The 24,417-nt window shown below is 39.7% G+C and overlaps 1 protein-coding gene across 4 annotated transcripts in view; it reads right to left on the reverse strand.

Moving 5' to 3' along the window:
- Positions 1-24,417, reverse strand: part of LOC134620304 (rho GTPase-activating protein 6-like) — a 105,876-nt gene that overhangs the window by 22,821 nt on the left and 58,638 nt on the right. The gene's annotated exons all lie outside the window — the stretch shown is intronic.

Below are 24,417 nucleotides of genomic sequence, written 5' to 3' on the forward strand. Positions count from 1 at the left end.
AATCTATTCCAGGAGAAGGACCTTTCAAACCTTTTTACTTGGGTAAAATGTCTTGATCCCTGATTGCGTATGGAAATAATTAACCAAGTCTTATGGGACTTAGTTTATTTAGCATCAAATGTTTAAAAACTAATGAACATGAAGCTGATTAAACCTACTGTACTGCTGATGTAGCCTACAAAGACGAATAAAGACATCACATGCTTTGGAAGACACTTCTCTATTCTAGTTCTAAGGAGCAATTGGGGACATCTTAAGCTGGCCCTATACTGATGGATCTACAATATGTGCCCTGGATACAAAATGAGCATATTTACCTTCCAGGTTGGGCTTTATCTGCGATCAGGATGAAACTGAACTGATGTAAAACGTAATTAAATATTGGAGATTCTGAGACAGCATTGGCTTTGAACGTTTCAGCCATCTGAATCTCTATTCATGCATTCCTGTGTGTCTACTGACAGGTCAGGAAGAAGGAGAGGTTAAAATGAGTGGGAGGGGGGGGGCATTGCTGCAATTTACCTAATGCCTTAACCAGACTGAGGGCTTAACAGTGTGCAATGTGTCTGCATTTATGTGGGAATGAGCATTTTCTTTTTCTTATTAGATCTCTGTTTAAATTTTCATCTGATTGATGTTTACGCATGGTATGTAGAAGAAAAATGAGACACCATGAAGACTTAACTTTTCATATTTGGGCCTCTATCAACAATATTTTCCTGAAGCCATTCCTCCCTCCCTGCTGTCAGCTCGCTTGTTATTTGACCCCAGTCAGTGCAGTGAGGCAACAGAGCCATCATTCAGCCATGGAAGGAAAACATGATGTGGATACAGGCAACCTGGAGAGCCAAATGACTTTGTGTGCGAGTGAAGCGAGCGAAGCGAGTTGCATGTTGCCCCCCTTTCAGAAAGCATTTTATCCAGCACAGCTGTTCTGCATATTTTTTGTCAGTGCACGCCTGTGTACCGCCATTCCTTATCGCTGACTGAGGAAACCCTTTTTCAGCCCGCTTCACTTCAGAGGGCGCACACATGCCTGTACACACACACATACAACAAAAGAAAAGACAAGCTGTTGGAACGATGTTATAAAAAAAAGTAAAGAAAAAAAAGAGGCCTGTCCTCGGTCGAGCTGGTTCTGCTCAGCGGGATCTCTGAAAAAGACAGATGAGCTTCGGCTCTTAAGTGTCGAGCTATGAAAACTGTGGAATGCTGACTGAAGAGCCGAGGGAGGGAGACCAAGTCCTGCTATCACTGCTGGACTCTGGTAATGCTGTTACATCATAATTTCTAAATTAAAAGTTCAAGATAAAATCCCTCTAAATTTGTATTTAATATTCGTTGTAGAAAATTAAGATTTTAACTTTAAAACACACACTGGGTTTAGTGAGTTTTGGTCTTCAAACCATGACAGTAGATGTAGTGATCCTAATCAAGAGAATATGTCAGTGAAAGAGTTATTATTCTTTGCAGAATATGAATTCCACATTGACCACATTTGACCATATTATTTCCTATTAAGCTGAACATGCATGAATGAGACGTGCAATAGAGCCTAGTAAAATGCAACGCCAGCACGCCAAAATATGCTCAGAAAATAGCAAAGTTACACAATAGTGTTGTTCAATAGTGTTGTTCAATAGTGTTGCACACAGACAGGACAATCTGTCCAACACTTTGCTCAAAGAATTCAAGATTGCAGAAGACATGCTTACTTCAGCACAATACACAATACTTGTAAGAGTGTAAACGAGTAAGTAAATAACTATAAATAACAAATATAAATCTGTTTGTTTAATGTGTCCAAAAGAAAAAAAACATAGTAAATGTGCGTTGAATTTTCTTACCATCTGCATCAATAAAAAACTTTCTTTTTAACCATAATTCCAACTTGATGCTCTGGCTCACGGTTGGCCACTCTTCTGGCCAACAATGATTGAATATGTCCCAACCAAAACTGGTGCACCAGCGTCAATTCTATCTATTTACACTGCATGTTCTTTAAATTAATAGTAACTTTAAATTATTTTAGTATTTTCTATGCTTAAATAACATTGAGGTAAAGGAATACCAATTCCTTGGTGATGATATTCATCCATCTGATATCCATCTGTAGAATAGTAAGTCCATTCAGGGCACAAAAATCCAGGAAAAAAAGCTCAATGTTTACGTCAGTTATTACCCCTCCCTGTTGAGCACCAAAGTCTGCTAATTATGGAAAAAAAAAGATACAACATGTTTGAAAACTATTTTTTCACATTAGTGTTCAACCGTAAAGAGAAAAAAAAATACTGGGTTGGAATCCATTTTGGCCTTAAAGAGCCAGCACCAAGTTTAACCAAATCAGACATCCAACTGGACTTCAGAGCAACAGACATAAGTAACAGCCATAGTTTTTGCATGTAAAAGTCAAGCTCAGGGGATATCATTACACCGATTTCCAGCCTTCCTATTATACTTACTATTTAGTCAAACTTGCAAAAACAGCGGCTGGACACGTGTTGGCAATTTGCCTGAGTTACAGCAGTCAGTCTGAGTCAGACCACAATTGTTTGGAGACAGGTGCCTCCCACCAGACAACCTTGGCAATCACCTTTTAGTCTAGCATGACTGAATCATGAGCAGCTTTAGCCTGTGCACAGCTGATGCAAGCCACTTTGCAACCCACCTCTTACCCTAGCTCCTTCTTTCATGCTGGCTTGTATTGTAAAGCCTCCATTTGGCTGTTTGCTGGAATGGCTGGGCAGATCTAATCAGATAATTTAAAGTTTAACGGGTGCTATTTACTACTTTTTTGTTGTTGTTGTTTCAGCAGAAATGACTGAATATATTATGTGAAGGAAGAAGAAAGAAAAGGATTAGTATGAGACCAAGCATCAAGAGATTTTTAAGTGTGCAAGCCTTAGTTTAATGCTTCTGTTAAGGACTGGATTCAGCAAATGCTATGCTATCAGTGTTACTGCTGCTTTGTGCTCCCATCTGACAGATTTTACCCTGGAAAGATTAATGACTCTGCTGACTGGGCCAGCACTATGCAGTTAGATGACTAATACCATTTGGACATACACTGAACTGCAGCATGTGGTTTCTGTTCTATTTTAGACAATGGGACAAATGGCGCAAAAGCCTCAGGCAATAGACTATGTCAGTTTCCTTGGCAACACATACATACAGAACTCAAAAGAGCCAGGAAGTGAGAGAAATATTACTATGGTAACGCACCTGGAAGATACACACACGCATGCACGCACTCAGGCACTGGAACACTTGTTGCTATGATGCACTGCGTAAATCATTAGATGCCATGACCATGGTGAAACAGTTATGATAACCCTGCAAATGTGCACTCACAATGTGATGTTAATTACATACATCATGAAAGTTATACAGAATGTGTAAAGGTATGTTTAGTGGCACATAACATAAAGACTGGGGTTATAATAATTGATGCTCTACTGGATTTTTTTTTTCCATTACTGGATCATTTTGGTCATTATACATTCCTATAATTTACTAAATAATACACAACATGACTTGCTCTTTGCTCAGTGTAGTATTTACCACAACCAAACATCACTTGGACCAGACCACAGGTACTTTTGGTGACTCATTTTAGTTTTTTTGTTTTTTCTTTCAAAGAAAATATGTCTCAGAGAATTCTGTCATCTGTGATCGATTTAGTACAGGACAATCCCCTAACTCCCATTTGTTGGTCTCAGGGCATAGTCACGTGCCAGGTTGTTGTTGTGGTGGTGGATTTAAAACTGGATTCAGTTGCTTCCCCAGACAGGATCTTATTCCGCCATTGGATGGACTCCCCTTCCATTAAATGGCCACTGTAAGCAGAACCAGGGCTGCTATCATCAGCTCCAACACTACAGTTCAGAGACTCACTGGAGAAACACATTTTTAAATTATATCATTCATAAGAATTGTGTGTGTCCCTGGATACATGCATGAGTGCACACAGAATCTGAGCACTGCAACTCCACCTACAATACCACAGCGGCATCAGTGTGACCATTCTTGGCCTCAAGCAAGTGGCATTACAAAAACTGCTGTAGCTTTATTTTTTTTTTCATTGGTTTCCCATTGACTTGTGTATGCATACATTTCATTGATGACACACAGTCACATGTCCACAAGTGCTACTGACAGTGTCCTTAGTATAAGAGGCTGAATGTTAAGGACTGAGTGTCTCTCTACATACCCTTGTTCATATTTCAGTTGTGTGGTGTTATTTATTTTATCATGCTAAGTCTTTTTGGATTCAACACACAGCTGACAGATAAATAAAGCACTATATTTAAAAACTCACTCATTTCTAAGGGGGGGGGGGGGGCACCCAATATCAATATTTTAATAAATTAAAATACTCTGGGAATGAGAGGGCTCATCTCATGAATCACCATGCTAAGAGCAAAGATTTAGCCTAGCAAACTTACATTAACCTCCTAGGACCTGGCGTCCACATATGTGGACATCACATTTTGGGTTGCCTAGACCAAAATACTAAATTTTGCTCTACAAGGGCCTGATATCCACTTACGAGAACATTATACTGCCACTGTCCTATCGAAATTTAAAGCGGATGTCCTCATATGTGGATCTCATTTTTCTCAGAAACAAAAATCAGGTAAAAAAAAAAAAGGGAAAAAAAAGAAGAGGTATTTCTTTGTTTTTACATTCATCAGGTCCCAATCAGCCCAAATAGCAAAGAGACATTAAAAATGCATCCCAAGAAAGAGTTCGGATCTTAGGAGGTTAAAATGGTTCAACTGAAAAAACATCCAGCACTGGACACACTTAGCTTGCTCTGAATTAGGAAGTAACTTTGGCTAACATCTCAGTCACACAAGTAAAAATAGGACATTAACTTCCTTGCGTCAAAATAAATAAATAAAAGTTGATGGTTGCCTGGTGATTGTATTTTTTTTCCACATTCTGCGACCGACTACGGCTTTTGGTTACTGAATGGTTGCCCAGAGCTTAAGGATGTTGCTCACTCACGACCAGTTTTGTTTCAAAGGTGATTGCACAGGTCGCCTGAAAGAAACCAACCTTTCTGCAAACAGTTGGAGTCTGACTTGGACTGATTGTAATCACTATCAAAAATGTCAGAGCTTTGTAGATAATTGCTGCCTAATTGCCAACAGATTCCCAACATGTTGCCATCAGTCTGAATGAGTCCTTGTCAACTAGCACAAGTGAAGAGACTCAACTCGGCTGGTTGCCGGCTGGTTGTATTCCAGTCATATTCCTGTAGAACATGAAGGTTGCTGAGTGCAAACGTAATAGTTAAATTTGAATTTCTGTTAAATGTGATTTGTTTGTCAATGTAAACAGCAACAGACACGTGATTTTTGAAAATGTATTACATTTCATTGCTGTACTATCAAAAGCAGATTGCATGTAGTTACTATCTTGGTCCCATTCAATCGCAGACTGATATCAGACTGACTTATTGCAACATTTATGGCAAAATAAATGAATAAAAAAAACTAAAGTGAGATAACTATATATTATTGGACAAAACATATACCAATACACTTTGAAGACATAATTTGCAGCTAAAAAAAGGTGATGATTTGCAGTATATGCTATATAATAATATTACATTGTGGGGTGCCTAGTGATTCTCACCTTTGCTCATTTAAACATAATACTAATAACAACACAGTAGTGTAGAGTATAAAAGGTGGACGTAGCTCCACGGGTTGCAAATCTATAGAAAGGTTTTCTGATTTGACCTCTAGAAACACTGCAGAGTTTATGGTGTTAGTCACTTATTTTCAGTCATACTGAACAAAGATTAAGTCAGCTTTCTAAATCTTGGTCATGCTATGTGTCAGAAAGGAGGGTTATCTGGGGTATGCTGATTGCAAATGAGTGTGCAGATGCCGCATCTACTTTTTAAAACATCATCAAGTTGGCAAGGCCGAAAACGCTTATCTTGAGGCTTCAAAACAGCACTTCAGAAACCAGTTAGTGACGTCACGGTAGCCATGTCCATTTGAGTGCGAAGGTCTTTGTGAACGTCCGTGGACCAACTGTTCAACAATAACTCTCTCTAATACACAACACCTACGCACACATCTCAAATGTACAAACTCTCCTGGACATTTGTGCAGGTTTGTATAAACTGCTATTGTGGAATAAGTGCAGTAATATTCCTTGAAGGCACCAAAGGCCTGTGAGATCACTTAGAGTGAATACAAACACAATAAAGGAACATTCCACAAATGTTCACATCGTGGGCTACTTCAGTTTGTTTTCTTTTGACTCGGTGTTAGTGGCTGGCTTTAAATGACCCTTGAGCAGAGTTTCTGTGCCACAACACCGAACTAGAGGAATGCATGAGTATTTTTCAACAGTCTGATGGTTTATAAGCCTACAGATTGGCTTCAAGCATTGTAATACATTACTTTTGCTGACCTGAATCCCGAAGTTCACATCTGCAGACAATTACCGGACAGCCCAGCTTGTGGATGCCGTTAGTGTGTTTGCGGACATTTTTGCATGTGTACTCATCACACACGGATAATTAAGGGGCTTTTCCACCTGTTTTGGGTTGCTTGTGATTTCACCTGAGGGAAAATACCTACATAATTATTATCACTACACAGTTTACATAGTGAATGGGAAAGGAATTTAGTAGTAGCAGGCTAATCAGCAGTTTTAAAACATTAGATTATAAGCGTCCAGTATGGGGGCTCATGCCGATGGAGTATTATAGTGATAAAAACAGCAAGTTATGGCAGTAAATGCAATTATCATACCATGTAGTCTAGTCCAACGACAGGGCCAGCTGCTGCGATTAGGACATAACTGTCTATATGTAGTTGGAAAAGAAAGCAGAAGGTTTTTAAACATGTCAATGAAATTCGGGCTGGGCGATAAGACAATAAAAAGTCTTTTTTTTTCATTTCATAAGTATTATGAAATAAGTTCGCCTGATTTTTTTGTATATTTCTTTTAAACAGTCTCAATTTATTTATCTTATTTGTTTGCCATTAACCAGACTGAAGTTTTCCATTCTGTTTGGGTTCTTCTGTAAAACTTGAAGCTTTTGACTTCTTAAAATTACGATTTTTATTATGTTATTTATTTAAAATTCGTTTGTATAATGCATTTATCATGTTGAACTGCTGACTAAAAAAACAAAACAATTTGAATCGAAATTTACCTTATAGCTTCACTTAGAGGTAAAAAGTAACCTTTAAACTTGAGAGAACTAGTAATTTGACTAACAGTGTGATCTGTACTGAGACTGACTTATATGAGTGACGGGTTTATATTAGCTATTTGGCAATGTGTTGGTATTGGTATTTATAATGGCCATGAGTAACAAACACATGTAATGACATTTACATTTTTGGAGTAAATAGGTACATAAATACACACAACAAATGTTAGAGAAATCTCTTCCATATTTTATGTGTCTGGAAGAAAAACTAAATATTGGCAAACAGATCAGCATATTGGATTTTTAAACTTTTAAATGACCAGATATTGGTATCTAAAAAAAATCCCACATCATTACATCGACTGATGATTAAACATCATCTAAAATTAAAAGTTCAACAGAGTAAATTGTTCAAAACTAATCATTAACATTTGTTGCAGAAAAGTTCAGATTTTATCATCATTGGGTTTACTGGGTTCTGGCAATAGTTGCAAAGTGTTCCTAATAAAGACAATATGTAAGGGAAAGATTTATCATTCTTTCCTGAATATGAAATCCACATTGCATGTATTTGACCATATTGTTTCTTATTAAGTTGAACTTAATGAGACATGTAATAGATTCTAGTAAAATGCAAGTCCATCAAACCAAAAGAGAACAAAATACACATATTAGCAAAGTTACACAACAGTGTTGTTCTTTTAAAGCACACACAGGACAATCTGTCCAACACTTCCCCCTCAGAGAATTCTTTCTAAAAGGATCCAAAATGGAAAACTTGGCTGAGTTTACCTTTCAAAACATTTTTTATGTTGACTTTCAACGTTTAATGCACTTGGTATCATGGAAGAACTACACAACACACTCTAGTCCAAAAACGCACAGCTTGAGTTAGTTTACGAACCCTTTTTTCAGTTTTATATGCACTTTAAGGAATTATTCTGGCATTTATATTTCATATGATATAGGAATCACAGTGTTTTTAAAATAATAACATCCACTGCCAAAAAACAAGCAAGAGCCATAAACTATAGTTTTAATGGTTATCGACATTTTTCTAGCTGTGAGTTGCCACCACGCATTAGCAAAAATATAACGGATTTCGAAAGTGGTTCAAAAGCACTTACATGGGTATCAGCTTTCACTTCATATTGTTTTTTTTTGTCTGCCTTTGCATTTAATGAGGCCTTGCTGGCTCAGCCACAAGAATGAGCAACTTGGAGTGCATGCTCCAAATATTGCCCCCAATCACTGGCAAGCACATCTAAAGCCTCGAATGAACTTCAAACATTTTAAAGACAGATTAATATGAAAGGCCTGCAGTAGTAATGAGGCCCAACCTTCAAGACTTAGGTTCTTGCATAATGGTTACATAATCTGCAAAGGAAATCAGGTATTGTATCAACACCACAGTTGATAGTAGAACGAGAAGTTGAGGTAATGTGTGTGTTTATATGAGTGTCTATGCGGTACTGGCTTGTGGAAGGCCAACCTGGTCTCATGGTAAATATGGCATGAAATGTCATCTATGTTTTTGTGCACATGGACATCCAGCACTACTCTCAAACTAATGTTTTTAATGGAACGAGTTTTTATGCCTGCCCCTTGCTTTTTTTCCCCCAATACCTTTGATTTTCTGTGACAAATACGGAGGAAAAACTGGTAGATGAGTGGTTTAAGAAAAAAGAAAATGAAAAAAGAGATAGAGGGCCTTCTGTCAAGTTGCATTTTTGGTCAAGAGGCCACTAAAATAGGGAAATGCTGTTCTGTCAACCTGACTTTTAACTTCATCCTTATGCTAATTCTAACATGATTTGCTAGCTAGCTAGCCACCATGTAGCCTTTCGTGGCATTATCCATTTCTTGTAGACTGCATTTTGAAATCTCACCCTTAGCATTTGAGCCACCGCCATGTTGCTTTTTTGTAGAAAGAAAAAAATATATGGCCCTTAGCTAAGGGTGGAGTTTTTATTCATTATTAATGTTAGTAAGCAAGCTACATTCATTATAACTGTTAATCCATATTAAGCAATACTACAAATCAAAAAAAGTAAAGCCATACTTTTGGAAGGTCTGTATCGCACAACAAGAAATATTCGTCCGGTGCCTCAAAAACTGGGCAGGCCCAGTTCAGAGACTATAATTAGCAGAACCCACACTAAAAATGATGAGCTATTTGAAATCTCAATCAAGTTTTTATGAAGAAGGAAACTGTCCATAGAAGTCAAGAAACTTTTCTGTAAACGTGAGCATTTTAGCAAGGCTTTAAGAACCAATTTCAAGTGTTTTTCCCACTTTCACATTGGGCTCATTTCATAGTCTCACAGTTTATTGCTTGTGTTAAACTATTCATTGTTTTTCATCTAAAGTTGTCTTTTAACAATCGGAGCTTAAACTTTTTGCCAACATAAATGCCTTAAAAATGGCATTCTGCAATTCCAAATTCATAGTTCATGTTGATTTATTGCACTGAGACAAAACCCTGGGTCAAAATAGCAAGGATGTACTATGTATGTGTCTGTGTACACCCAAAGAATCAAAACTTTATCTCCCTGTACATAAATCAGTACACTACATTATTTGATGAAGTGCCATGTTTTGGGTGTTCAGGTGCACCACAGCTATCACTGGCAGACTAGATTATCTAAGCAATATTATACTCCCATAGTATTAAATTCTGTTTTTGTACTTGCAGAAATTAAAGTACTTTAGAGAACTCACCCTTTCCCTGAATTCATGTTAAAATTACAATTGCCAGTTATATGACATAAGCTTCATGCTTATTTTGTCATTATGGTAAAACTCTTTTTTGCTGTAATGTCGCCTTTTCCATCTCTATAGATGAGACCTGTGCAAAGTGAAATAGCGTTTTTTTATAGAATAATTAATATGTTTTATTTATTAAGCCTTTGTTCTGCATGCAATGTCTTAAATCATAGCATACACCATGATCGTTTTTGATAGCAGATTGGTAGCAGCTGTTCCTCAAATGCTAAGAGTAGGTCTTCAACTCTGCTTTGCCTTGCAAACAATTAATTTGTTTGCAGTGTGTGTTGGGAAATCTTCAAATTGCTTGGGATGGTCCACGAGCCAGACGATAAACAATGGAAAATTTGACTCTTTCCCTTTCTCCATCCTACTTTATCTCCTTTCTTCACTTTCTCTTTCATATCCAAGGTCATATTTCGAGTAAGCAAGAGTTCAACATCATTGTTTTTGCCCCTCTTTTGCTGTACCGTTTCCACCGTGATGCTCTGACTAAAATCTAAAAATCCTCTTAGTAGGTCTGCAATAAAAATTAAGCAAGATTTGAGTCAATGAAAAGCTGTTCTTTATTCTTTTTACCCAGGAGTTTGCCTGCCAGGTAACTTTTCTATGTCAGTGTCACCCTGTCTTCACTGTCAGCATTTTGTCTTCTTTGCTGCACACACAGACACACACGCACAGATGCAAATGGAACCTTAGCCGAGGAATGTGTGTAATCCCAACTGTATATGAGCTGGTAAATTCTCCTTCACTGTCTTTAACCAATCTAGCCGGCTGAGCTAATAAAGCTGGTTAATCATTACTAATCCAGTGTGGAGAGTTGAGCATTACAGTGATTGCTCTGTGTGTGTGTGTGTGTGTGTGTGTGTGCACTGAGGGGTAAGGATCATGTGTGTTTTAGCATAAATAAGCGGAAGAAATGCATCGCCCGCTGCATTTCAAATGAGACAAAGTGATTAGAGCCTAATGGCAGCAGAGATGGTCAGAGCAATCAGTACTCGGTCCTTTGCGTGCATGCAGGCGCGTTTGCGAGTTCCTCCAGGACTTGATGCGTTCTACTGAGTGATGTGAAACTCAAATTAAGGTCACAACTCAGCGGTAACCTCATCACTGCCAAACAGACCAGTCCAGGCTTTCAGCGACTAAAAGATGATGATTGCGGTCAACAGACAGTGCAGATTAGGGAGTAGGACAATTTGCAAAGATAAAGCTTTTCATGTTCATTTGCATGATACTGGCATATTATAATTTCCCATCAATCAGTGTTTATTCAGATTAATGATTTAGTTTGTACCATCCTCTACAAAGACACCTTCACCAAACACAGTCACAAGTCTATTAACAAGACCATGATCCCTCACTGGCTTCCTAGATCTGCTCATATCTGTCTCCCTGTCATGTGCTGCATACCGAATTCATGCATCTAGCATTTTCACAATGTTTTTTTAATAACTCAAACACACAGGATGGAGACTTAAACGATGGAGCTCGAAAAAGGGCCATCAACCCAGGCAGGTTCTGCTGTTTTAACGGGGTTTACACCTTGGACAGGAAGTTACAGATTGTGCCCATATGTGCCTCTATAATTAGCTACTAAATAGAATGATTTTATCTTGATTGATAACTTGGTAAACATATAAAATCCTGAAATTTTCCAGAAAGTTAGAGAAGACCTATACAATTAGCTTTTTGTTTTATTGGACCAATGTTCCAAAATCTCAAAGATATTCACAAAACTGTCATAAAACACAAGTAAATGAGATTTACACTGGATGTAAACTTTTTGAAGCACTTTAATAGAGAGGTTAATACATTTTCATAATAATTTTTTAATTATAATTGAATGAAGTCACCAATTAAATGAAATCCCATTAGTGGCATCCTGAGTGTTTTCTTGTTATAGTTTCATGTGTTTCTCAGTATCTTGTTTTTGAACTTTCTTCTTCAAGGTTACCAAAAAATCATGAGCTTTAGCGGTGTGGGCTGCACGGTGGCCCTGAGAGGTCAAACACACTGCAACTTATGAAAATAACCAGCAAAAAGAAAAATACTTCAAAAGCTCACAAATATGTATATCACAAAATAATTCATGGGGGGATAGAACAGCTGCGAAAGTGACAAGCTAACGGTAAACGGCTAATAGGGAACACATGCACATACAATATGGGTAATGACCTCATGACCTCTTTCCTCCTGTGTAAGGACATAAAGTTTTATGTTTTGAACTTTAACCCTGTCTAGTGTTTGGATCCTGTCTCCTCACAAATCAAAGAATACTGGTCCAACTATGTTTTTTTTAATATTTTGCTAGTAGGTTTACATCTCAGTTTTGTGGTTACCCACATTATGATAAGCCTGGTCTCACAGGAAAATGTTTAACCATACAGTCACAAATTGTCCTCTGTTTTCATGAGAATTACTTGTCATCACCCTTAAAATTTTAATAAATACCTTTACAATGTGTCCATAGATGGTACGATGGATTCTTGCCCAGGAACACCAGTTAAAAGAGCTTTCATGAGACAGAGCTGGTATTTCTGAAACCATGTTCGGTTGTCCAAAAGTCATACCCTCTTTGCATATCTCATTTCTATTTATGTGAGCTAATTGCGGAGAATTCGACTCGTTCTCGTGACTCAACAAATATGCAGTTAAGATATAAACACATGAAGTTATTAAAGAGTATTGTTACGTTATGTGACAGCTGATACATACACAGTGCACGATGTTTCTGAATGTGAGTTTGTGCCATTTATCTGTCAATCAAAGCGGTTGCGTAAGTGGCCCCATGGGCATTAGGTTCCCATCGAACTCTGCAATCTAAGCATTCTACGATGCCAGCACCGTGAGAATTGGCTCCCTCACACACACACAAACCACTCCCAGAGAAACACTGTGTCACTCCATCAATCCTGGAATGTACTATAAAAAAAGAAATCTGAGATTAGAACTGGCATCTGTGCCAAAACGACATAATGTGCCAGGGCCTCAGATGTGAAGTAGGACTCTAGTATTCCCATTGTAATTTTTTTGCTACTTGCACTAATGGTTACTCAGGTTTCATCCTCACCTTCTAGGCTGCCAAGGCTTCAATAAAATATTTCGGGAACAAACAAAAATGAATGTGCAGCACCCACAACCAGACAACGATGTCCCCTTTCTTTCCGCTGTGCTGACGGCATGTGACGACGACGACTGCGCTCAAAAAACGAGAAGCTTCTCCTTCATGCAGAAAGCCTTATGAGTTTCCCAGAGGCTTTAAGGCATGTGCCAAAGCGCAGAATAAATTGTACAAAGAATTTTTGGCAATTAATTTCTAATTCCAAGCTGCTTTTGTCATTAATCTGTCATTTCTGGAACAGATGTTGTCTTTAGGACCATTTCTAATTTTTTTTCCCAAGAGCCCGCCATTTTTTTCTCCGCTCGTCTAATTTCACAACAAGCTTGATTTCACCGACCGCGCTTCTAGAAGTTTTCATTTGAAGAGTGGTTTTGCAACCATGGCCCTCACCCCCTCCTTGCCCAAGAAGATTTCCTAATTGAATTCTTCCAGGCAAATAAACATTTGCACGTTGGATCCGTTGGTCTTTTGGGGTTTTTTTTTTAAGGAAGCTGGGGTTACGGCTGCCATTTAAGATGACTCTGTCTTCTCCCAGAACCATTTCAAAAGCACAGTGTTCAGCTTCCATCTGAATGCCCTTTGCTCTCGTATTTCAGCGTTTTTCCATGCATGTAAGCAATATTATTATATGTTGATCCTATTACAAAAACGGCTTGTTTATTTTTCACACCAGTGGTGAGAACGTGACCCAACCACACACACAAAAAAGAAAGTACAGAACATTCTCTTGGGTTTTCCCTCTTGGTGTTTCTTCCACCGTAACCATTTAACACAGTGGGATCAGAATAAAGTCTCCACTAAGGCTCTTTATTTTCCACGTGGGTGCCACGTTAATCCCGCGAGGTAGTTAAAGAGCAGGGATTATACATGCTGCTCAGCTCCTCAGAATCCGGATGATGCTGGCGAAGAAGATGACAGACTTAAAACAGACCTGCGGTCGCTTTATGAGACACATGCGAGCATTTAGACACAGTGTAATTGTGCGCGCAGCCGCTACGAGGAGGAAAAAGACCCTAAAAAAGTGTGTTCTGCTTGGGGTTAGTTTAAACAACACGTACTTGACGCGTAACAACTGCAGTGAAACATGCAACGGTAAAAATAGTCTTGCGATTTCCTGTGAGTCATTCATTACGCCTGACCAAAACTGCTTTTTTTTTTCAGTTTGTTTCCTTTCTATTTTTACCACGTGTGACAGTGTGAACAAATTGTTTATCTTTATCTTTGATTTAAACGTCTTAAGTGCCTCTTTTTTTAAACGCTTTAGGGCTCTTTCCAAGAAAGAGTCAGTTCAGTCTGGACTGCCTTTGCATTCACACCAATGATGATTGAAAGCATTCAACAGCTGGAGTGAAATGTACAACCGGGCTGAGACAAAGCAGATTTTAGCACCGAAGGCTACTAATGGCTCAACCGCTAGTGAGCGTTTACATTCTTGTAACTGCATACCATGGCTTTAAATACAGCCAAGATATATGTATATATTGCATTTTGCTTTCATGTATTTTCTTTGCTCTCAGTCTCAAGTGTGCGTGCACCTCGACACATACATGGAGAAGCAGACAAGGCGCAGTGGAATCACTTTAATCAAGTTACCAAGAGACAAGGAAAGCATGATTGATGGATCTTTTTACTTATTTTCAATCTAAGCCCCTATTGAGACTGCTGACAACTACTGATCATGGGCAAAAAATGAATATTCCCCAAGCGGCTGCAAATGTTTCCTAGAGAATACCGGCAGTCACTGTGAAATTAATTGCTAAAGCATTTAAGAAAGTCTGTGATAGCATATCATACAATCACACGCTAGGGAAAAATGTGTTCCCCAATCTGTTGACAAGTGGTTACTGGAGGTTACTTATAGTTGCAAGGTGCAACTGTTTTCAAAGAAGAAGACAGTGCTACTCTGCAAACCTCTTTGCTATTGCTTTGGATTACCATGGTCACCTACAACTTGTATACTAAAAAAACATTTTTTTGCCAATCATTAAGGAAATACACTTTATTTACAGCATCTGGAGGTTTCCTGGGGGCTGCCTCTAGGCCTATGTGACCGAGGTCTTGTTTGACTGCCGTTTGCAGGTAATTCAAAGCTGCAAACAGCAAATTTATCGACTTAAAATGTAAAATACATCCAAAATTCTGCTCATCTTTGCTGTTTGCCTCCTTCATGCTATGTTAGCCCTCCTTCTAGTAACCAGCACTGCTGCTGATGAGCAGCATAACAAATACAACTGTTTGAGGCAGCACTGGATCTATTTCCAATCCAATTATTAGAACAGCCCTGCAGATAATCAGTTATCCAGAAACCAGTCATTCAGTATATCTATCCCACTAGGGGCCTTGTTATATAATATGATATGATGATGCTTTCTAAATGGTGTCATTTCATCCTAAATAAAATTGGGAGCCAGTTTCTTTTCATATGCTAGGAAGAATCAGGGGAACTAATCTAACAATCAGTAATACAAAAGTTTAAAATTTTAGATTACATATAAGTTACCTGAAATGACACTAAAGTCTTGATTGACACATGTGTTGCTCGTGTTATTACTTTTGCTATACCGTCAGCTCCCAGGGGATGTGTGTATATATGGGATGAATAATAGGGGCTGAGAAAAAGCTTCAGTCAGATACATTGTGTAATGATATACTATCCAGATGGAGCTGTTAATGCCTGGTGAAAACACTGATGTTTAATGATGGTTCACCTACAGAGTGACTTCAGAAATACATCAGAGTAATGGAGTTTATTTTCAGTTCATCATCAAGCCGTGGACTAAATCATTATCATGCCTCTGGGAAAACGAGTACTAACTGACCTTGGATATCCTCGCTTACTTTCTTTAAAGTCTTCAATAGCCATCATCTATCCCTGATGTCTGAGATGTCTGCGATCTTATGTTCCCTTTATGTACTCGTTTATTGTTTAACTTCTTTGCGCTTTTATATCTTTTACCTTCTGGCCTGCATTTGTCTTTTATATTTGGTGATACTGTACAGCACTTTGGTCAGCCGTGTTGTTTTTAAAAGTGCTTTTTAAATAAAGTGGTATGGCATGGTATGGTAACAGCACCAGAAAGCCAAATTCAATGTGAAAACAGACGGCTTGAAAGAAAAAAAAATTCCACTTACAGTGCAAGAGACATGAAAGTTACCTCCAAGTCTACTTGAGCATTTATTAGCCATGACTGCCTAATATCTGATCTCATTTTGATCGACAAGTAAGCCAAAGAGGACAGAACTCTTTAAAACTAACAAAATCAACACTTAAAGCCCATCAGCCTTGTTTCACTCCAGGAAGTTTTAACCAAGTGTAACTTCCTGGAGACCCAGCGCCACTCCCGTCAATGCCCGGCGATGCTTTGTTCTCTCGGCACAGTGGATGTGACAGTGCATGTGTTTACGTGTGCACGTGTAACACGGGTCATCTCTGGGTCAGCTGGTCTATTATTGATTTCCCAGCGGAAAGAGAATGAACAGCAGTGTTTCGGCGCTGCTGTCCTGCTCTCCAAAGCAGCCGACCTTCAGCTCTCTATAAAGTGTGTACAAGCATGTGCCAGTGAACAACGCTATGAAGTGTTAATAATGACGAGGTGCTGAACAATTTAAACAGAGACTGATAAGTGGTAATGGGGTGTTTAACGAACACGCTAAACTACTTATCGCCTTCCCGCCTTGACAGCACGCAGTGCTTTGCGAACACTTTGACGTGTGCAACAGATAAGGGGCTGTGTGAAAATTACTTTTAGGGAATTTAGAGCTGCTTTTTGACTTGCACCTTGCCTAAATTTTAGGTCTCAATGTTACGGCATGAGAACAAAGAAATAAGTGCCTTTATATAGTTCAGCTCTCTCGCATTTGAAAGTTACGTGGCCCAGAAGTGGTGATTACCAGAATCAACAAGATAAGCAGTGGTACTTTATGTTTACCGGGCAGTTCAGCTGTTTTCTATATTTGAACCAAGAGTTCTTGGGTTGTGCAGCTAAACATGGTGGCTGGGGAAAAGGAGGTCTGGGTATCTCTGCTTAGACTGCTGCCCCTGTGATACAGACTTGAATGGATGGATGGATTGATGGGAATTCTGTCTGGGCCACATTAGTCAAAACAGGATTGCAAGAGAGAGCAGCAATCTCTCAGACCAGAGCTGTTACCATTACTGTAACTGAGTAATGTGCTATTCTTGGACTACTGGAAAAACCTGTCTTCAAGGCATATGTGTTTAACTTTTTGTAAACTAACTAATTTGGGTGAATGGACTAATGGATTTTTTGTTGGTAAAACCATCATTTTTACACACTCCTGAATTTACCCCCATGAAACATTTCATGGTTAGGCCTGGTGCCAAGGATCTAGTCATTATTCAATGTGGACCCAGGTGTGGCAACACCTTTTTTTTCCTCCCACCGTTTTCATAAAAGCTGCCATTTAAAAGAAAAATAAATATAACTGGCAAGAAACAGACAGTTTGAAGTTAGTTTGAAGAATGCCACATGCAAGAGCCAACTCTCTGTCAGCGCAGTGTTTCTTTTCTTTTCCCGGCCGCGAAATGGCAATTTTATTTGTCTAAAGCGCCGCTGCATCGCCTTCAGGGACAACACGGGGTAAATAAACAAAGGCTGTGCTTTCAATAAAACCGTCTTGAAGAGAAGTTTGCTCCAGCTTTCAGACGGTTTCGAAATGTGTGGAAATGAATTATTTGCACAAGGATTTGCGGATCCAACAAGTGATGCCACGCTGAGTGAATGATTGAAGATGCAGTCATGCGTAAGTCACCATGTAAACACTCCAAAAGAGCTACTTCTGCGCTAATCCATCAATCAGCACGTGTAAGTCTCCACTCACCTGCTTGGATGGCGTCATTTCATTTTTGTGGCAAAAGAAGCTTTTGAATGAAACTAAAGAATTTACGCTGTACACATGACGTGTTCTACAGTGGGGAAGCAAAATGTCCATTAATCCTCATTTATATCCACAAGTTGATAAATGAGATAAAAAAAAACAGCCGCGCATTTGCTCATGTCACCAGTGCTTGTTTGCTGAAATCAGATTTCAATTATGTTCCCAGTGTGAAAAGCAAGAGGAAGGAAAGCAAAGCAGGCATATTAATAGAGAGTAATGGGCTGAAAGATAAATAGTGAATGTGCCACGACGGAACGGACGTGTGCGTGTGTTCGACCGCGCACTGCCACAACAGACTTGTTGATCCTCGCATTCCAGTGGCAGCCTTGAGAGCAGCTAATCCTGTCTCACTAAAAAAGCCCCTTGAGCTCCTGGGTCGCACTTCTAACCAGTCTGCACACAAGCTGAAAGCATGGACACGCACATGGCAAGGGTTCGTCCTGTGCATGCATACCGAGCGACACATGGATGCCCACACCCCACGCGAGCATGCAGTTGCAGTGCGCCAAATGTGCGTTATTAATGTCACAAAAATCTGTGTGTTATTCTTGGCATTATCTTGGCAGATGAAGATGATTTCCTTTAGGGAGAATCTCTGAGATGTCACCAGATTTCCACCTCTCGATTTGATGCTATCAGTCCATCTGACTCCGTATCTGAGTGATGACAAAGCTGGTGATGATCAATTGAATGTGCACATGGTGGCAGGTCACGTAGACTCACACACCGGTAATATGACAGGCAGCTTTCACCACACGACAGACTGAGAATGAGGCAGCTTACTGTACGTAATGCTAGGCTGCTTTTCACCTTGAAGCTACTTGTTCACACTCGTTTATAGTAAGATCTTGATGAGCTGTCTTTAAAACAGCCCTTTGCAGCTTCTGCGTATTCTGTACTGTGTTACTATGCAACTGATTGTAATGTACAGATATAGCAAGACATTATCTTGTTTATCCTATCTTGCTTTGACGCTTTAGCAATAGCACATACTATTGAGTTCTTTCATTCCGATGGAAGGTGAATGACTGACTAGTTTCCTCTCATCTAGATTGGAAACATTCTATGTATTTATCATAATGATGGCAAACTTGCATTGAACAGAAAAGCAAAAGAATCACCACCTAGTTACAGGTCTCAGTTTTACCTTTTTACATCACCAAGAACGTGGCATTTTGGGTACCACAGTTCTAAATCAGACCTACCTTTGGGTTGTGGAGCACCCACAATTTCGTGTTCATGTACAATGACAATAAAGGGCTATTCTATTCTTAGTCTCAAAAACTTAAGGCATTGTTAGCAGTGCAAAGAAAAAGGTTTGCTTGTTTTGTGCACAGCACCTGCCGCTTTTTTTTATACACATATATTCAACACTCTGTTTTTACTACCTTGTACTTGGTAAATTAACACAATTTCCAAAATGTCCAAGATTGTTGCTGGTTACATTTTATAGGCTCCTAATGCCTCTAATAGAGTTGGTCAATGTACTTCAGCTGTTTTTATCTGAACTGTGGCTGACTGTGAATATTGCTGGCTGCAGAGTTCATAGCCGTGGAGGACCTGGCACTGTATGGTCGATGTTAAGCATCATCTGGAAGCCATCACCTTCGGTTCCTACAAAATTTGTGAGCCAACTATCTATCCTGGAGCTCATGCTAGGCAAGGTTCAGTCATACAGGCCTAGAGATTGGGTGGTGACACCCTTGGCCACCTCCAGTCACTAGGGAAAAATGTGTATTCCCCAACTGGTTGATGAATGGTTGCTGAAGGATGACGGCTGTTGCTTGATGAAATAGGTCAAAAATAGAATGCTGCACTAAAAACCTCCCAGCAGTTGCTTTGGTCTTCAGCAGATCGGTGCAGTTCCTGGTAGTTTGCATGGAAGATTCCAACTCGTGCAAGCAATGGCAAATTATTGGTCGAGTGGTGGTGAAACTTGAAAAAACTGTGGCACTAAACAGAAAACTGTTAAAAAGTGCTCTGCAAATAGTTGGCAAGTGTTTGCAGACAAGTTGTTATCTTCAATATAAATTACAGCACCACACATAAACTAGGGAAAATCTATTTTTCCGTAGCCGCTGACTGCTCTACAGGTCTCAAAGACTGAAATCTTTGAAATTGATTGCTAAAGCTCCAAAGCAAATACCAGCAACCACTTGCCAACCCTAGTGACCTGTGGTTGCCAAGGGGTCGCCAATTGATCTCTAGATTTCAGTGATTGGGGCCTAAGCTTCACATACATCCGCAGGTATATCAGCAATCTTTGGTTGCTGGACCACTTGGAAATTCTTTTTTACAATGCCACAAACAACAAGGTATACTTAGTAATGCTGGAAAAATGTAAAGAAAAGAAATAGTTGCTGTTGTAGGGATTTATTTGTGCCCTGAAAGAGAACGTGGAGCACAAAAACCTCAGTGAACAACTGTACTGAGGTAGTTAAGACTCAGCTAGACTAAATGTGACATCAGGACTTTGGCTCTCATCAGTAAATGTGATGCTGAGTCGGATGCCCATCATGTGAATGATAATTTGATCTTTTTAATTAATGAACTATATGACTGTCTCATGGAATTTTCTTTTATCTAATCTCAGACTTCCCCTGTGAGGTCATGTTGTATACAGCATGGAACCGATTGGTACGTGAGCATTTTTGTCGGAGAAAAGCAGATGTACCTTGTTAAAGTAAAAACACCCACAAACACACTTTCCCCCCATGCCCTTTAACCTTCAGCAACACACTGAAGCAGCAAAGCAAGACTTCATGCTCGATAGAATGACTCAACAGTAGCCTCAGTTTTACCTTTATTACTTATTGACTTTAAATTGTATTTTTAACCCCATGTAAGCAGCAAGGGTCACTTTTTTCCATGTAACCTCAAGTCTGCAAGCATTTACTTTTCTCATCAGATTGCTATGCGACACAAATTCACTATTATTGATGCTAGAAAGTGCAAAGCAAGGAGATTTAACAGCTTTTTGGCAGAGCTGACTCCTTTAGGTTATCCGGAGAGCAACAGCTGTCTGAGGTGTTGAAAACATAAGTAGGGATTTCTCAGTGGGGCAGCACAATCTGTTAATATTTAGAATCCAGCTCTGCTTTGTGTGTATGAAAACATCTCAAAATTTGAAACCCAGGATAAGTTCTCCCTTGATTCCAGCTCATTACGCCATCTCGTAGCAACATGCTGCTGGGATTCTTTAAAATTCCCAAACTATGATGTAATGCTTCTTCACTTTCACACAGCAACACGATGACGGACAACATACACTGGCGGATTTGTGCGCAAACAACCAGGAAACGTGCCTAACCTTTACTGGAGCCTACTGACCAAGTTCCTTAGGTCGGGCTGAACAAAGACACACCTCTGGATCAGCTAATGAAAAAGGCAAGCAGGAGTGGTAAATCAAACTCCTTAAAACATCTAGAGCACATATTTTATCCAGCTTCAGAGACCGACTCCTGCCTCTCCAAGCACATCTGCCTCCAAACAGTGGATCAGATCTCGCCAGAACTTTCTCCTCTGTGTTTCCTCCGCTCTGCTTTCCTCCACTCAGCCTTCGACGTCTCCATAAAAAGACAAGACTTTTAGTGGAGGGCGGACTTCTCTTTCGCTGTTGATAATAAAACAAGTGCCTTTCCCTGATGGGTCTAGGAAGAAAAACGAGGGACTGACAGTGTTGTCATGACGAGCCAAAAGTGACAGCAATGGAACGCACAGAGGCCGTTTTTTGGGTTTTTTTTTTGCCTTTGTGGGTTTTCTTTTTCCTGCCACGCTGCAACCGTTTTGCCATATCCGAGCAAAAGTCTCACAAGGTGCCATGCTAATGAGCATGTGCAGTGTCAACTCATGACTTACTTTACAAGAGGTCAACAAGACCTTCACATAGCTTTGATTGGCAAACTATTGCTTCAAAAGTGCAAATTTAGCCGACGACTCAGTGCATTCTTACCAAGTGCACTCCCATGAACAAAACCTCCACTCCCGCTAAGTTTTCCGTCTGGATTGGGGTGTGCTTTGGAAAACTTGTGATCAAAGTAAATAGACACACTCTGCTGATGAGTAAGGAGCTGCACAGATAGTTGATGCCATTCGTCCAAACACCCACAGACATGCACGAGCCCAGCTGTTCACAACAGTCACTAAAGAGCCTGGGATGGCCATTTGTTTGCTCTTAGATAACATGTAAAGATTCATTCAATCTGCAAAAAAGCCTCTTTATTTTGCAATTGACCACAAGAGTTAAAGGCTTGTGCCTCCCAAAGCTATTTGTACTGGGAGTGGCAGTGGCAGCGGACTAAAGCAAACAAACTTCCCAAGATAGAACAAGGTCACACATCAGCAGGTAAGAAGAGTGCTATAAAAATGTTTGCTCCCAGCATTTCTAAATTAGAGGAGGAGAGGTGGAGGGAGGAGGTGAAAGAAGAATTTCAAGTTCCTGAAAACAATGGCACGCAGGAAAATGAGGAGAAGAGCTGGATACAAAAGAAGAGGGAGGATGTCTAAGCAGTTAGCCGCTCTGAGGCTGACAAGTATTTCTGGGTGGTTTGAGGAAGATGGAGCGTTTTTTTTATTTGATCAGTGACACAAAGAGTTTAAGATTAAAAAGCTAATGCAGGAGTCTCATCAATCATTTAATCCAGACCTTCCCAAAGTGTGGGGCCCGCCCCCTAGGGGGGCGCAGAGCCATTGCAAGGGGGACGCGGTATGAAAAGCAAAAAAAACAAAAAAAAAACCAAGGCTTGGACACTGCTAGCACGGCGCCCACACAAACGCAAAGCAGGAGATGAAGCATAGCTGAATATGTTTCCAAACCAACTTCATTCTAAGCCAAAGACTAGAAAATATGGTGAAGCATATCTTCCCTTTGGTTTCACCTGCACAAGTGCCGAGGTAGGTCTCCCCTGCATAGTTGGTTTTCCCTTCGTCGAGAGCACGCGCTGGGCTGTTCAAATCACGGACAAACAGTCTCCCACATTCTTGATTTTTAGTTCACAAACACTTGTTGTAATGACTAACTACTCCTGACATTTTGGAGATGTTAGCTCTTTATACAGTAAAGTTACAGCAGGATACAAATAATATCAGGCTGATCCTACCACAGTTTGTTCCCTCGGTTCAAATCATGGACAAACAGTATCCCACAGCTGTTTATGTTTTTAAACCCATTTTGCACAGAGGCATTTTTTGAAAAATGTATTGATAGCAATGTTGAATATTATTACACAGGAAAAAAACAACTACATGCAAAATGCGTGTGTATATGTAGGCGTGTAAAACCTGCAGATAGTCAGATTAACAGCTGTTAATGGCAGATAGAGAGTATTTTGTCTCTATCTGCCATTCTGCAATTCATCTCATGTAAACAATAACGTGGCGCACAGCGTGACGTGAAAAGAGGCACATACCTTTGACGTTGTGTGACGAACTCTGTATTCCTCGTCCACAGGTAAACGCAAAAAAGGAGTTTTAAAAAATCTCCGTTTTCGGTGATTCCAAAAGCCGTTTACGTGTGGACGAAACAGCTGCGTTTTCAAAAATACCCGTGTAGGTGTGGACGTAGCGTAAAAGAGTTAGTAGTTTATTTTCTTACTACCTGTAATTTATTGCAGATTACTCGTATTTGCTTAATTGTTTACTAAATGTTTGAGGTGTGAAATAAACCGCAATGGAGCAAAATATGGGTGTGTGTGGTTGGAGGATGTGTTTGTGCGTGTGCGTGCGCACGTACACGCGCAAGAAGGGGGGGGCGAAGATTTTTCTTGTAAAAAAAAGTTCGGGAACCACTGATTTAATCAATGCTTCCTTTGAGTTGTGCTCTGTCTGCCCTTGTACTTCTCAGTGTAACTCAAGAGCTGCTACCTTACAGTATAGTTAATTAAAATAAAACAAGACTTCCTGGATCTTTCTTCACTATATCAAGATTTCTGAGTCTAAAAATACCCCCTCGTCTGAACTGTAGCCTTCCTTAAAGAGGAAAACTTGTAATCGCTTGCTAACACTTGCAAATACAAAAATAGATTCAAGACAAAGACAATCATTATTGGACTACTGGCAAACTATTGGCACTACAACTGGCTATTGTCCAAGTTTAGCTCACTCAAACTCGTGTTCTGACACTTCCTTGTTCCTTCACTTCTCTGTTGCCAAGATACCACATCCAGACAACGTAGTGCTTCATGGTGCACATGACCCACAGCTAAACCCACAAGTCATTAACAAAGTTTAATCAGAGTTAAACCCACCAGTCCTGTAGCTTGTCATGGAATATTGAACTGATCGGGCCAAACCCAACAGAAGTAGGTTAAATAAACCAAAACAGACACTAATCTTCTGATGTGGCACACACGACTTGATTGTCCTGTTTGAGCTTATGTGATGAATCACTGTGGTTGCTAAATAAATGACTGAACTAGTCTAGTGGACTGAACAAACATTTTGGCTC

The sequence above is a fragment of the Pelmatolapia mariae genome, linkage group LG23 (assembly GCF_036321145.2).
Source record: "Pelmatolapia mariae isolate MD_Pm_ZW linkage group LG23, Pm_UMD_F_2, whole genome shotgun sequence".
NCBI lineage: Eukaryota > Metazoa > Chordata > Actinopteri > Cichliformes > Cichlidae > Pelmatolapia > Pelmatolapia mariae.